The 16,100-nt window shown below is 39.9% G+C and overlaps 1 long non-coding RNA gene across 1 annotated transcript; it reads left to right on the top strand.

Moving 5' to 3' along the window:
* Positions 1-1,301: 1,301 nt before the first annotated feature.
* LOC103558656 (uncharacterized) lies at positions 1,302-3,129 on the top strand. The gene is made up of 3 exons (XR_546806.2): positions 1,302-1,441; positions 1,532-1,679; positions 2,995-3,129. It is a non-coding gene; the product is annotated as an uncharacterized lncRNA (long non-coding RNA).
* Positions 3,130-16,100: the final 12,971 nt, after the last annotated feature.

Genomic DNA, 16,100 nt, shown 5'->3' with positions numbered 1-16,100 from the left:
CTCTCTCTCCACCTTCTAGGACTCCTGTAATGAAGATGTTAGTACACTTAATGTTGTCTCAGAGGTCCCTTAAACTCTCCTTATTCTTTTTCATTCTTTATTTTCTGTTCAGCTTGGGTGATTTCCTCTGCTCTTTTGTCCAGATTGCTGATCCACTCTTCTGTGTATCTACTTAGCTGTTCATCCCGTCTAGTGAACTTTTCATTTCCATTATTGTATTTTCTACTCTGATTGGTTCTTTTTTATATTTTCCAATTCTTTGTTAAAGTTCTCACTGTGTTCATCTATTCTTCTGCTGAGATCAGTGAGCATCCTATGACTATTAGTTTGTACTGTTATAAGGTAGATTGTTTATCTCTGTTTGTTGTTGTTGTTCTTCTGAGGATTTGTCCTGTTACCTTATTTGGAACATATTCCTTTGTCTCCTCATCTTGCCTACATCTCTGTGCTTATTTCTATGTATTACATAGAATAGCTACACCTCCTGAACTTGGCAATGTGGCCTTATTTAAATATTCCTTATCAGGCCCAGAAGGTCACTCCCCTCTTGTCACCCATGCCAAATGCTCTAGGGATGTCCCCTGTGTGGGCGGCATGTGCCCTTCTGTTGTAGCAGGATTGCTATTGCTGAAGGTATATGGATAGGCTAGGCTGGCCCCCAGGTCAGCTGATTGTGAGGCTCAGCCACATACAGCTGCTATGGGCACTTTATTGGATGGGAGAAGCCCCTGACACAGCTTGTTGCAAGTTTGATAGCATACCACTACTGCGGTTTTGCTGGTAAGGGGTCAGGCCTTAATGTAGCTGGTTGCCTGGGGCACACAAATTCTTCAGGCCCCTGGTATGGTTCCCTGTGGCACTAAGCTGTCTCTATTGTTGTGGGTGGGGGGTGGAGCAGGCTCCAGGTGAGGTTAGCTGTGTGGCACCCATGGCCTTTGTCAGCTCACTTTTGGGTAGAGCAGGCCTCTGATAAGAACTGACTGATGGACAGGGCAGGTGCCAGGTGTGGCAGTGCACAATAATTTCAGGTGTTATAAAGTGAGCAGATACCCTAGGTGGTTGTTTGCAATTGCCAGCAGAACAAGTCTGCCACAGGCCCACAAGGCCACTGCAGGCTTGCTGGTGTGTAGTGCTCATCTCCGTGGAAGGCAGGCTGCCTGAAGCCAGGCTGCGCTCAACTGCCTTGCATGCTTTAGTGTGTGGGGCAGACGCCTGCACTAGCCAATGAGAGGAAGGATTCCAATGACACCTACCAGCCTCTGTCTCAGCACCACCAAACTAGGTCACAATAATGTTTGCCTCCAGTGCCTCAGTCCCTGGGGAATGGGCCCAGCCACCTCCTGTCTCTCTGGAATGCTCTCCCAGCTTAGTAAGTGAGTCTCTTTTACCAATGGACTATGCACTTTTCTATGTGATATATCTGTGCTGGTTTCCAGATCAGGTGAGTCTGTGCATGAGCCCTTTAAGAGCAGATTCTTCTTTCCCTGATGTTCTATAGTTTTCCTGGATGTATTCTCTGTTGGTTTTCAAGGCCAGGAATGCCAGATATTGTGGGATCTCATCTCTCTTATGCTGGACCTAAAGGCTTGGATGTCTAATGTGGAGCTCAAATTCCCTGCACCTCTGGGAAAAGATCCATACCTTTGAGATTCTCCTGGACATGAAGCTCCGTGGCTAGGGTATGTTTTTTTCCTCACTGGGGCAGTATCTCTGCTCCTTCCACCTCTGTCTGTGTTGTCCCTTGTTATGATGTTTCTGTTAATCCAGTTTCCAGATTTCTCTCAGAGGAAAACTTTCCATCGGTAGGTGTAGCTTTGTTGTGCCCGTGGAGAAGGTAGGATCCTCCTACTCCTCCATCTTCTGAGCTCTAGAAGTTGTTCTTAAAAAAATTTAATTCTAAATTAAATTTTGAGACATTTTCACTGAATATAATTTAGATCTTGAGTCTTAAACTGTTTATTTTTCATAATAATTCATGGTCATCTTTTTCTGTCAAATTCATATTTTCTGCTATAAACACAGTTTAGAAAAATCTCAAGATATTCTTTAAGCATCATCTTTAAGTCCTTCATCAAGCAATTATTCACAAAAGCAGCATTTTACGTTTATTTTTTGCTATTTATATTAAAACATTTTCATCCGTATTATATTTTATTAAGTTCAATACACAGTCAAGCATTGAGAAAAAAAGAAATAAAAGCACAAATGTCTTTTCCTGTCAGCATTTATGTGAGGAAATAAAACATACTTTCTCCTAGATAGTTCTAGACTATATATAATCAAGGTACACTGTGTGTGATAATCCCATTTGCTCTGTCAAAATTGACATTCTTCTTTGTTTACTAAAGTACACAAGGTCCCACATTCACCACTGTCTTGCTACAATACTGAGCAAACTATAGTCCTCACACGCAAAAGAATGGTTACTCCAAGTGGCTAATCTGTTGACAGAAGGATTAAATATCACATTGCACATGACTGGCCTATGATGGGCTCTTAAATGTTTGTGTTTATATATTCATTTCACAAATCTTAATGGCCCAGAATTTCCAACAGGGGAAGGGCAGGTGTGGAGACTCCACAGTGGGCGGGAGCATGGCTCTGCTCAGATCCTGAAGGAAGCTCAGTGGGGCTAGATGCAGGATGTTCTAGGATCAGGTTCCCAAGTGCAGCTCTACCAGGAAGGCAGTCACATGGGTTCGTGGTGTCATTAAAGAACTCAGTATTTATGCAGTGAGAAATTGGAAGCTGCAGAAGGATTTTAAGGTAAGGAAAAGCATTTTAGAAGATGTTTGCTTTGAGTCACGACCTGTCCAAGGTCACCAAGAGAGCTCAAATTCATAAAAGCATATGAAGAAAGCTTCTATTTGTGGTTGATTTTTCCTCTTTTATTTTTAAATTTATTAAATGAAATAATATGAATACAGTCCTCAGAACAGTACCTGCCCATAGCATGTGCCTTTCCTCTGACAACTCATATTTCTCTCTCCTTAGAATTACCTCCTCAGGTGGTTCAACTGCCAACTCAAATTGTTTTGGAAAATGTAACAACTTTTCAGCGACAAGGATCATCAAACTTTCTGTTTAAGTTCAATAAACGTCTATTATAAAAATTGGACAGTAAAGAAATGGTTTAAATTGCTTTATTTAATGTAAAAAAATAGTCTGTGTTGAACATGTGGCAAGTCAATACATTATGATCTTTTTATTCCCCAAGCAATTTAGTTTTCCAATACTTTCAATAATACATTTCCTCCTGTCAGTATAGGAGAGCCCGATTTACACAATAATAGATATTTTCAGAATTGCAGAAATATGGAATGTAACTTTCTTAAAGCTTGACTATAAAATGAGTTTATATTTTATATGTGCATTAGTGGCTTTAAAAGATAATTTGGGGGACTATTTTTATTAGACCAACAGCAGCAATAGCTTTCAAAAGATATTTGAGGCTCTTTATGTAATGGACAAGGCCATGTCCAATGGAGGGAAGGATGTCTTCAAGGCTAACCAGGCATTTGTACAATATAATAAATGAAAACTGCCTCAGGGAGAGAAAATGTTTTCAAAATCTCAAGTAAATTCTGTCCAACTGTCCCAGTGATCTTGGCACATCAAAGGCTGCCGAATTGCTGTTAGGTGCATCACCTTGACAAAGTTATCAGCAGTATCAGCACCGCTGGCAACTTGCTAGAACTGCAAATATACTCAGACCTCTTGAATCAGAAACTCTGGGGTGAGGCCCAGCAAACGGTGTGTTAATAAGCTCTCCAGGTTCTCAAGTTTGAGAACCACTGGTCTAGGAGAAACAGCATCCTTCAGAAATCATATTATCAGCCAGTCCAGTCCTACATTACTGAAACAGCTCTTAGTGTTACCGAAGATAATCAGGGAAAAGATGTAACCCAGAAGCTATTCCTTTGCTCCTGCCTAGTAGAAACCTTTCCCCAAATAGCCAGCTTGCCTAAGGGAAATCAGACGGGCCCCTCCTGCAGAGGTGGAGGCTGAGGAGGCTAAGCCAGTTACGGCAATCTCAACCCCCTTATCAAGGATATTGTTCAGGGATATTGTAGGTCTGAACCAACTTGGGACAATGAGATACATAAAAGATCGTTTAGCCTTTTGGGTAATGAATTTCATTATTCTTAAGAGCCCAAGGAGACTATTTCTCTCTTCTACAGTGTGTAATCATAGATGCTACCAGCAGGCTCCCTGAGCTTTTGGAGAAGCAGACAGAAGATGAAGCGGGCTTATCAGGGGTTGTGCAGAATGGAAAGTCAGAAAGGATTTGAGCTCTTGATGACATTGCTGGGCCACTGGATCAGTCCATCACGAAGCCCACCCTATGTCTAGCTTTTCTGTTGTATACCCCAATGTCTTTCATGACTCTTTCAGTAAGTTAAAGATGTCACCTGAACCAAAAGCATCCTAACTTACATAGGATGCCCAGTAAACTATGAGTCACCCTGAAGCAGAGATCATGGCCTGAATCATCTTGATATCCTGAGAGCCCAGTTCCATGCCTTGTAGATAAGGCCTGCTTAGTAGATTTTTGTTCAATCAATGAAAAACTGAATTCATCTACATTTTATGAGTATATTCCACTAGCTATAGCATCCAAAGAGGTAGAAATGCCATGCGAGTACCTTAAAAATAGTTTTCTTCAGGATGCAGTCATCCTGTGCTATTTTTCAAACAGGTTGACATTGAGAACTACAGTGTGGAAGCCTTTCATCTGGGCTAGAAAGGAAGTAGCTCTACTTATGCTCTAATTTTAAAACTTTACCCTAACATAAAAAGTAACTGCTGCTTTTAATGATCAAGAACCTGGTCCTAAATCTACAGCTTAAAAAACATGAACGAGTCCCTGCTCTGTCATCCACTCCATTACTCACTTTCATTTTTTCCTCTCTTGTGTTGGCAGATGCTCTTAATTGCTCACAAGCATGCGTGGGAAGTGATTATAAACTTCAGATTTAATAAGAACATCAGAAAAGAGGAGAAACAGGTTAAACTGCTCTATCACTTATGGGGATTTTCTGGTTTCCTTTTTTATTTCCTTTTCCCACATTTGTAAAACCTCCAAACAAAAGTGACCTCTCCCTACATGCTCTTGTGTGCTGCAGGTTTGCCCAGGGGCAAATGGAAAACAAAGACTTGAGCCCTCCCCAGAGAGATCACCCTGAGGTCATATAGGGGTAGGACTAAGGCTGAGACCCACCTACCCATCTCCTGAGAACCAGCCCCATCCCCTTGGCACAGTAGGTGGCATTGATTACTCCAGAAATTGTATAGGGCGCACCTGACATATCCCAATCATGATTTTTAGGCACAAGCTTTTGCCCACCTACCAAATGCACTCAAGATCGTGAGTTTTCCCCATTTGATCAGATATAATTCTGATTTCTGCCTGAATTAAAATTTCAACTCTAGGGGCTGGCCCCGTGGCCAAGTGGTTAAGTTCGAGTGCTCCACTTCGGTGGCCCGAGGTTTCTCCAGTTTGGCTCCTGGGCGTGGACATGGCACCACTCATCAGACCATGCTGAGACAACATCCCACATAGCACAACCAGAAGGACCTACAACTAGAATATACAACTATGTACTGGAAGGCTTTGGGGAGAAGAAGAAGGGAAAAAAAGAAGATTGGTGACTGATGTTAGCTCAGGTGCCAATCTTTAAAAAGAAAAAACAATTTCAACTCTATTTCCAGATACAAATGGCAAATGTTATCATTCTAGCACTTTCGTTCCTCCTGAATCACATGCAATTTCAACACTGCTAAGCAGTAAAATTATTCCTTCAATGCATTAGGCATAACAAGCAGTTGTTTTGTTTGTTTGTTTGTTTTTAATTAGGCTCATCAGGAAATAAAGCAAACCATTCTACTTGACAACAATGGAGCATGATGGTTTGGGATGGGGGGTGACCCCTCCATCTTGAGCTCTCTTCCCTTTACCCCTTCTACTGGGAGCACCCGTAGAGCTTCAGGATCCTTCTTAGCATTTTAAGCTCAAGCATGTTGAGATGTAAATGTGTGAAAGCTCACGTGGGCTCTGTGTGGGTGTGGGCTGACATTTGATTTTTAACAGGGGATGCCCCCCTTTCTCTGGAACTTCCAACATCTGCAAGCAGGGAGAGGAGCTAAAGAAGGAAGGTGGTGGCAATGCTCTCCTGGCTCTGTTTTCACCTCCACCAGGCTGTCCTTTGGGATGATACCCACAACTAAAAACAAAATTAAAAGACTGAATGACAGTGAAGGGAGGAGAGGGTCAAGATTCAGGTGTTCAGGCTAAGATAAAATAGGAAGGCAATTTTATTTTTGTAAGTATGATTAAATTTATTATCTACCTGAAAGCAAAGCTGGATTCTGTCAATTGCAGACACAGTTGTCCTATAAGCAAGTGAGAGATCTTGCTTGTTCGTGGATAGTTCCGGGAGAGAGACAAGACATGTTGATAGTCCTTCTAAAGAGAATTATTTATCTTGGGTGGTTGTGTGGAGAGTTACCACCCTGAGCTGATCAGAGGGAGCTCTTCACCCCCTCCACACCCCAGCACTCCACAACACACAAGGGGTGGCGCATGTACCTCAACTCTCTTGCTCTGTGTCTTACACCTGGAACGCTGAATATGTTAAGAATCTAAGTTTCCCCAATAAACCCAAAGCTTTAACTACACATCCAAAGTTCAGAGGGCTTGTTAGCCATAAGCCAATTAAGGCAATTAGTGCTATTTAATGTGAAATGTTCTCCAATACACACACTGGCAGGAATATTGAAAACTATAAGCATCAAGAATTCTGATTTCTCTTCCTGTGCCAGAGCCAGCTGCTGAGCGCTGAGCAGCACTGTATGTGCTCCTGGCATAACTTTATTAATAATCTTGGCAAACAAAGAACCCTTCAACAAATAGCGGTAGGCTTTTGATTATATTGTGCCACAGAAAATAATTGCTTCAAATTGAGTGTAGTGAAGTCTATTTGCTCATGCATAATGAAAAAAAAAAGATCATATAACAGCTTGATTATGAAAACTAATGGCATGTTGGAAAGTGACCAGGAATTCCCCCAAATTGGACATTTTAATTGTTTTACCTCAGTTGCTGATCCAGGCCAAATTCATTTAAAATAAATTTTACATACCAAAATCTCTGTAAAACAAGGAGATTTCCAAGCCTACTGTCAATAATTTATTTAGGGTTAATGAATGTGAAAAATGTTTTTTAAAGCTACATAAAAATATGATATTGTTATTATTATTGGAACAATATTGAATTCAGCAAAATTCCAGGATACAGAAAAATTTAAAGTGGCTCTTGCAGGTCTGGGAAAGGAGATTTGACGTGTACTTTACATTAGAAATAGCAATTGTATAAGTTGTATAAGTAAAAGAAACAAGCCTAATCTTCTCTCTGGAGTATGGGACTAAAGGTCTGGAATAATATTAACTCAATGGAAACTCAATGACACTTACATTTGAATGAGGAATCTTTCTAGATCTTATCCCAAGGTCCACCTCATCTCAGAGATTTCTCAGATAACTACAATGACTCAGTTGGTCTCTGGTCTGAAGTCGTCTGTGTCAACAGCCAGTCACACAGTCTTAGCCTAATACATATTTGTTTTTTACATGTGGGTTAATTTTTCTGCTCAGTTAAACTGTAAAGCCCCTCATGGCAGAGACTTCACCTTACACATCTTTTGAGTTTTTCATTTAAGTAGATGTTTCCATCTACGGTAAATAATGTACCAGAAGTGCACCTTAAAAACAAGTCTCACCAAGTTAAAGCAAAACAGAAAGAGAAAGATAAGGCAAAAGGAGCTCAGTTCTACGAGACCTGCTGTCTGCTTTCCTTTACACTTCCAGCTCTAGGTAATAGTTACAAGACTGTCTCCTCAAAGAACCAAAGCTGGAAGCTGACAACCTCAACTTACTGTGTGGCTGTGAGCAATTTTACTCACCTCTCCGTGCTTCAATTTCCTACCTATTAAACGGAGATAAGGACCTCGTCCACTAATTGTGAAGACTTACAGATGTTTTGTATACAAAGCACACAGTAGACACTTAGTAACTTTCCATCCCACTCTACTTTCCCATCTTGAATCCTTTGAGACATTTGGCCTGGTTAATTAGCCCACAGATTCATTACTATAAGTTAACTGGGTTAAGAAAAACTTTCTTTACCAATGCTGCCTTGTAGGCTCCTGTTCTGAGTTTAACCTCCTCTATTAGACTGTCCTGGACAGAAACATTTTGGACTTCATTGTTCTATGGTAGTTGTGTGTTCATCCTGTGAGCTGACCGTGCGCATGGGTGGTGATTGGGGATTGAAATGAGGGTGGTGGAAGAGTAGGCAAGAAACAGTTTTTTATTTCTTTTTATCCAGGCATCTTTCCTGCCTCCCACCGCCCCTGCTCCTCAAAGGGAGATGTCTGGGTTTGACTTTTTCTCCATTTGATTGGTTCTAAAAATGTAAAAAGAAGAGTATTTGTCATCAGTGATGGATTTCAGAATGGTTTCGTAGACTAGTGCTTCTCAAACTTTCAGGTGCATAGCAATTACCAGGAATCCTGTTATACTGCAGATTCCAAATCAGTAAGAGTGGGTGAGGCCCAGGATTCTGCATTTCTCCCTAGTGCCCGGGAGATGCGAATGCTGCAGGTCCACAGACCATACTTTGAGGAGCCAACATCTAGATGACTGTATCAAGGCAATCAAAGCTAGTCATATAAAATACAAGGAAGAATACAACTAAAAACAAGAAATGCAAAGCCAAAACTCATTCCCAAAACTCAGTTGGCAATGTCACATGTGAATTATGGGAATAGAGAGAAAGCACATTATTTATACATTTTAAATTTTTCCCTTTCTTTTTGCTTAAATATTAGTTTAGATTCCCATTCTTAATCTTATCTTATTTATCATTAGATAAGCTCTACTCTCCTCTATATCCCGCACACACACACATACTTTACTTTCTACAGATTTTAAGGAGTATTTATATATAACCTGGAAAACAAATAAAATGAAGCCAGAATGCATTTTAGAAGATTTTTAACATTTATCTCATATCTCTGCACACACCAGTAACAAGCACATGAAAAATGCTGTGAAGGTCAGCGAGGCACCATAATTTCCAGCACTGATATGCAGCCAGACGGACTCTGCCTGTATCCTGGCTCAGGCACGCACTAGCCTTGGGCAGATTATTTAACATCTCTGTACATCAGTTTCCTCATCTGCAAAATGAGATTTACAATAGTTTTTATCTCAGGATAGTTGTGAGGAATTAATATAAGTAAAGGGATAAGAATAGTGCCTCATATATATACATACAATTGTAAGATATCACATAAATTACATTTATGTAATTCTTAAAGTTATGGAATAGTCTGACTTTAAGAAATGATCATATGTCATGTGATCCGTGTGTTATGCAAATGAGCATTTTTGATCCCCTCAACCACTCCAGTGTGCATTGTTTCTGAATATTCACATGTCATGGAGTCTGTTTTTTTGTTTGAATGTGTATTTGTGATTTTACTCAATATTTTAATGTTAATCATATCAACCAAACTTTATTTTTTTCTTATAGTAATCAATTTATCTAAGGTAGTAGTTGCAATATACGGTAATCTAAGGCAAATGGTATCTCACAAGCTCATGGTGGAGAACATCACTATGTTATATGTTAAAAGGTTTCAGAGGCCAAATAATTTGAGGGACATATGATATAGTGGTTAAGAGTATGGTTTTGCATTCATATCTGTATACAAGTCCTGGTTCTATCATTTAAAAGCTGTGTGACCTCAGTCAAGTCACTTTAATTTATTTTCATTATCAAAGCAATTATTATCATATTATAGGACCTACCTTTTGGGATTGTTGTAAGGTGTAAATGAGACAAAATAAATTAAGTCCTCTGCACAGTGCTGATGCTACAGTAGCAGTATTTTACAGTAATTTCCCAATCAGTGAAATGATGATAGCCACAATAATAAATAAATTTGGGGATCATGAGCCTCAGGAATGAACAAATCTGAAATCCAGCGCAAGCATATTTAACATAAACTGAAAAATCTCTGATGTCAAAAGAAAAAGTCATTTATTTTCCCATACTTTAACCATCTTTCTGCCTCTTTTCAATCTCTAATGGTTGGGCAATCAGATAGCCCAGCTTGCCCAGCACAGTCCCTTCTTATGCCTGTTGATCCAGCAAAATTGCTTAGCACAGCCTTTCACTCCCCAAAAATGCACCAGGAAGGACAATAAATTCCGTGGTCACCCTCCTAAAGGACTTTCTCGGCTGACTGTCTGCCAAACTAAGATATATTACTTTCAAATGATTAAAAATATGACTCTTTTTTTTCAGGTATTACAATCCCCAAATTTGTCTAAAAATAGCAGTGAAAGTCTAAAAATTTCTTTTCTTTGTGACAAGCTGAAGGTATCTTCATTGCCTCTGTCCTCAGGACAGTTATTTGAGATCGTTTGTTTTCTCTGAGGTGAAGATTGTTGGGACATGAAGAGTTAAGCGTGAGAAGAAGCCACATCAAATTGGAGAGGATCCTTGGTAAAGATATGCGAGGAGCCTGGGATCAATCTTGCAGGAGGAGGAGTGACTAAAAATATGGGAAGACAAATACTTCAGTGGTGGATCCATTTTCCGGCATTGATTTTCATTTTTACTTTCTTTTTCTCTCCACTGTTAACTGCATTATGATTAGCATACATTACGGCTAGCATGGAGGTAAGAAACACGGAATCTGGAGCCAGACAGCTTCAGTTCATGTTCAGGCTCCAACACGTAATAGCTGTGTCACCTTGGGCAGTTTACTTAACTTCTCTGATCCTCATTTTCTTGGTGTGGTAAATGGGGCTAATAATCTATTTCATGGGATTGATATCAAGATTAGATGAGGTAATATGTGTAAAGCTATTAAAACAGTGCCTGGTGCTTAGCAAGTGCTTTTTTGCTAACTTCTATCTTATTTTAGGATTGTTGTCATAATGATAGAATAGACCTACAAGTCATCCTAATTCTAGTTCTGGATCAAATCAATTGATCCATCTTCTATAGCAATAGTATTGTTACTACTATCATTTTCTTTTGATTCTACTGAATGTTTTTATGTTAATGTGTTATCTCAATGAATTTTCATCATTTAATGTTTACTTTCACACATATGACGAACCAGAACTCAAAAAAATGTGCAAAAAGTGAAAAATGAGTTTTACATTTAAGTGTAAGCAAAATTAAAGTAACCAGTGGTAAAAATGAAAACCCTTAAATGGGTTCTATTTAAGGGTTTAAAGGGAGCGGTATTTTTATCACTATTACGTGCTGTCTTCAATCTCTATTATAGACAGCTTTACACTGATGGGATATATACATGTTTTGGTGGGCTATTTAAATAGCTATTTAAATGAGACAGGCTATTTAAAATTCATGTTTTAGATGTAATCACATGTCATAGACAGAATAACGTCCCTGTTTCCCAAGGAGAAGAGTATGAAGAAATAATTATTTTAAAATGTGAGATGCAAACAAGATGTCTGGTTTAAATTGCATAAAGCATAATTAGCACCACCGCCATAAATTAGGAGTAACAGACCTGCTGGGCCGTACAGTGTCCTTTTAACCAGGTACCATGGAGACAGGCACCATAGAAACAGGTAAAGATTATAGTTTACTTTTTTTAAGCCCTTCAACTTATACAATTGCTTTAGCTTTGTTTGTGCATATAGATCTGTGGGGAAAACACGAGAGAATTATCTCGATAATTGAAGAATTTAAAGTCACCCTTCTTTTTCTCTTTAGAGACAATTATGAATTTTGACTCAATTTAAGGGCAACTGCCTCAGTTCCTCAAAGACGCTGTAAAACGTCTGTTGGCAGCTGTTAAAATCAGGTAGTTTCTGTTGATTAGTCTTTAGGGACTGGAACAATGAAGGAGGCTCAAAATAAATAAATCACAGTAGTTAATGTGTCCCATTCCCTCTTTAAGGCCTTATCTAACGTAGAAAGTGCCCCTAAAACATTCGAAAAGCCATATTTTCTCCTATAGAAATATACGATGGCAATTATTGAACACAGAAAAAAATCCCAGATCAAAAGTGCCTTCTGAATAATCAAGAAGGGATAAAAGTTTAATGTTTCCATATTGTTAAGTATCAAATTTAGTTCCCTGAAAAGTGATAATCCACAGACCTTATTTGTGGAAACACCAGATAGTGTAATTAACTAATTCCCTAAGCTTTTGCCACAAAGAGAGTTGTTTTGGATTTCCTCAGATTTTCCGCTTGGCTAGTTTTTATATCTTGCTCCAGGACCCCAGTTATAGTATCAGAGCAGTCCTCAGATTTATTCTGATTACTTTTTGATCAAATTAATCAGCGGGTCCGTTTATACTCTAGCAATCAAGGGCCTGCCCGCTTCTGGGCCTCTGCTGATTGTGCCATCATGGAGACGTTCAGTCTGAGGAGTGTAAAGGTCACCACCCAAAGAGTTCTTTGAATCTTTCTCCCACTCCACAGCTGCTGCCTCAACCTGAAGAATGGATTTTGTACCGTGAAAAGATTTCAATCTAAAATGAAACCGCAGGTTATGAATTGGCAAATCTCAGGCATGCACCCTCAGCAGAATGGAACTTAACCAAGGGACCGATTTCCTGTAAATGCTTGATTTGTAGAAGACCGCAACTTATCTCCTGACCAATGAACATCTGCCAAGAATATTTCCTGATCCTCAAGCCAGTGAACTTACTGCTTGGCCTGCGGCTGGGCTTCCCCCTCTTTGCTCTCCTTGCTCATAAATACAGCCGACTCCAGACCCTCAACGAACCTGCCTGTAGCTTGCCACAGTATGTGTTTCCTGAATTGCAATTCCTCTGTTATTCTCTAATAAACTCTATTTCTGGTCATTGTGTTATAGATCCCTAAGGGACCAGGGACCCCCAAGTGGCCAGGGAACAGAGCCACTGGCGCCAGTAGAATGAGACCAGTTTGGAACAGCAGAGCAGAAACGTTATTCATTGATCCATCAATGGAGAGGGCAGAGCTTCTGCTCTAAAACACCTTCTCCCCTAAGAGAAGGTGTTTTATTTCGCACATGGCACCCCATCGTCATCTTTCTGGTTTGGGCTAATTCTGCCCGTTGGCCACCTGGCATTGTTCTGCCTTGGTTCCTATAAGCAAGCACAACTTAAAAACAAGGCATGAGACATGGAAAATGTTTTAGGGACGTCCATGGGTGACAATTGGAGCTTGCCTCAGTTTACTTCTTTATTTAGGTTGACAGTACGTAATTGCTTTAAGTTTGTCCTGGCAAAGTCTATTGAGAAGTAGTTGAAATCGATCTATTTTAATGGCTATAGACTTAATTTTGCTTAAGCATGAGTATATAACCTGAATATCCCTCAATCTCACAAAATTGAGAGTACTAATGAAGTTATAGTAACATTAATGTCCTAGTTATGATGGCTTTCATGCCCCACTTCCCACCCCTAATCTTCACTTCAGTGCCCTCTCAATGTGCATCTGTATGAGAAGATGTCAGGAAATACTTCTTTTCACGTGGCTTTAGTCATGCAGTGATTTATCCTTATTTCAGAAAAGCAGTGCACTTAGACTATGGCCATTGCTCTGAAGCAAGGTGGCCAAGGGTCATTGAATCCTTTCCTTTAAAACACCTGCTTTGTTTGCATTGAAGGGAAAGAAATAACCCTAGTTGGTGCTCCTTTGTTTGGAAAGCCTACTCACTAGATATATGTCCTCTAATCTATTTAGAGAGGGACTTGTTCTTTTCTTTGGGGTCTAATGGGATTTCCCTTGGGTGAAGTTTAATGGGATTAGGCTTCAGGAAGGTTGTGAGAAGATTTCATCATCATTCTTCAACCTCTGCCCCAGAAGAGGTTGTAATAAGAACAAAGATAGGTCCTCCTTTTGCTAAAACACTCACCTGAGTGTCCCTACAGGAGACCAGCAATGTGTTGTGGACCAACCTCCTCTTTGTTTCCTCCCATCACCAAATAAACTATTCCTAGTCTGAGCCCTAGGACCATTTGAATCAAGATTCTACTTTCTGGAAAAAACTGAAAGAAAGCACTATAGAGAATATTTAAATGTTCTGAATGTTGCACTTGATAGAAAAGAAAAAAGTATGTGAAATCATTTGACCCACTTCTATCTCTTCTTAGTGTAGTGAAATTTTTGTCTCTATGAGATTTAAAGAAGAGAAATGGTTAATTCTCAATAAAGGAAGCATTCCTAATTTTCTAAGAAAAAGTCTGTTCATGTTCTTTCCTCTAGTGCATTGCTAAAGTTACTCTCTACTGCTTTCCCAGTTAATTATCTCCAGGGCAATATCCATTGACTTGATCTCTGGTTTGACAGAGAGCAGAATGAAGTTCTTTCTTCTCACTATTGTCTCTAAAATCCACCAATATGAGCAAAATGAACAGAAATGTGTTACCACACCAGGTTTGGTTTTGCCTGCTGCCCGGAAAGCCAAGCACTGAGACAACGCGATTGCAGCAGAGAGAGTTTTAATCACAAGGCAGCCATGCAAGGAAGCGAGAGCATGAGTCTCAAATCCACTTCCATGAAAATGGGGACCCAGGGATATTTATAGCATAGGGGGACAAGATTGTCTGAAACGTAGAGATAGATGATTGGAGATGAGGAGAGGTGAAGTAGTTGATGATCTGCACAAGCATAGCCAGACTTCAGGCCTCCTCATAGGACAGATGTTCACAAGATGGTGGTGTGAGCATGATCTGAGGGTGCAGTTTTTAGCCTGTTGACACCAAAAGTTGCTTATCGGACATCTGTGTGGGCCTAGTTTATGAGTTGGTGGTCTTAACTGGCCTGAAGTGGACTAGGGGTTATAATTCCAGAAAAACAGCTCACGAACCCATTACCATGGTGTTCCAGGGAGATGTTATTTATAGGAACCTAGTGGGAGTCAGCTAGCATATTGCCTAAAGAGCACAGTTAACAATGGATGGGTTAAATGGCTAAAAACAATAATCAGTAATTGCAAAAATGAAAACAAATTTTAGTTACTAGCTACTTAATCATCAATGGCTAGTTGTTTGCCAGTTTCAATCCCCCTATTCTTTGGTCATTCCTTATTCTTGAGGGATTCAGGGTAATGAGTGATCTAGCTACTTCCTGCTGAATCGGGGTGTCAGTCTGGGTTAGAGGAATGAAACTGTTTAGCAGTTTGGAAATATTCTCTTGTTCCTGGCTTCAGGTTGACATTTTGCATTATTAGAATTTTGTACCTTGCTCAACAGTTTTGGAACAACATCTAAAGGCATGTTTTATAATCAAGCATTGGACCGGAAGGATACAAAGTATAGACAATCCAAATGTTAACAGTCGCTGAAAAATAGACCTAATCCCAATGGGACCTCCATCTGGCCTCCAGGTAGGGGCAGACATCTGGTCTTAGTTCCTGATAGTCTTTTGTTTTACAGGGTATGCATCAAAGACTGGAGCAACCCCCTCTACCCTGATCTTTCAGTTGTCACTGGTGATGGCTATCAGCAAAGACTCTCTGTCTGGGGGTCATCACATTCCTAAGGAAATGAAAAGAACAAAATTATCATCTTATAGCAACTGGGAGGGTCCGTAAAATCTACAGAGCCTGTCTGGGTTAGTTGATCTAGTTTTAATATGATTTCTTTTCTACAATATGACTTCCCTTATGTCAACCTTGTGTTAAGCTAGTGTCAAGAGGAAAGAGAGTCTATCTTCAATGATTCTGGGAAATGGCTACAACCACATACCACAAAATTATAATAGCTGCCAAATGTGGCAGGACAGTATCAAGAGCAGACACGTACTCTGTAGAGTTCTGGCAATGTCTCCACTATGGCAGACATCATTGGTTTTCTTCTTGGTAGCCATTCCCTCCACCTACTCCCTCCTTATGCATGCTTCTGCCCCTGGCTTTATTCTTTGCTGACAGATCCTGAGTTTTGTGTAAATATGGGGTGGCTGTGAAGTTCAGAGGTTAATTATGATTAGTCTTGCCCATTATCATAATTTATCTTTGTTGGTGGCTGGTGTGAGATTGAGAAGTGACATGATTC

The sequence above is a fragment of the Equus przewalskii genome, chromosome 17 (assembly GCF_037783145.1).
Source record: "Equus przewalskii isolate Varuska chromosome 17, EquPr2, whole genome shotgun sequence".
Taxonomy (NCBI): domain Eukaryota; kingdom Metazoa; phylum Chordata; class Mammalia; order Perissodactyla; family Equidae; genus Equus; species Equus przewalskii.
This window is presented reverse-complemented; position numbering and strand designations above follow the sequence as displayed.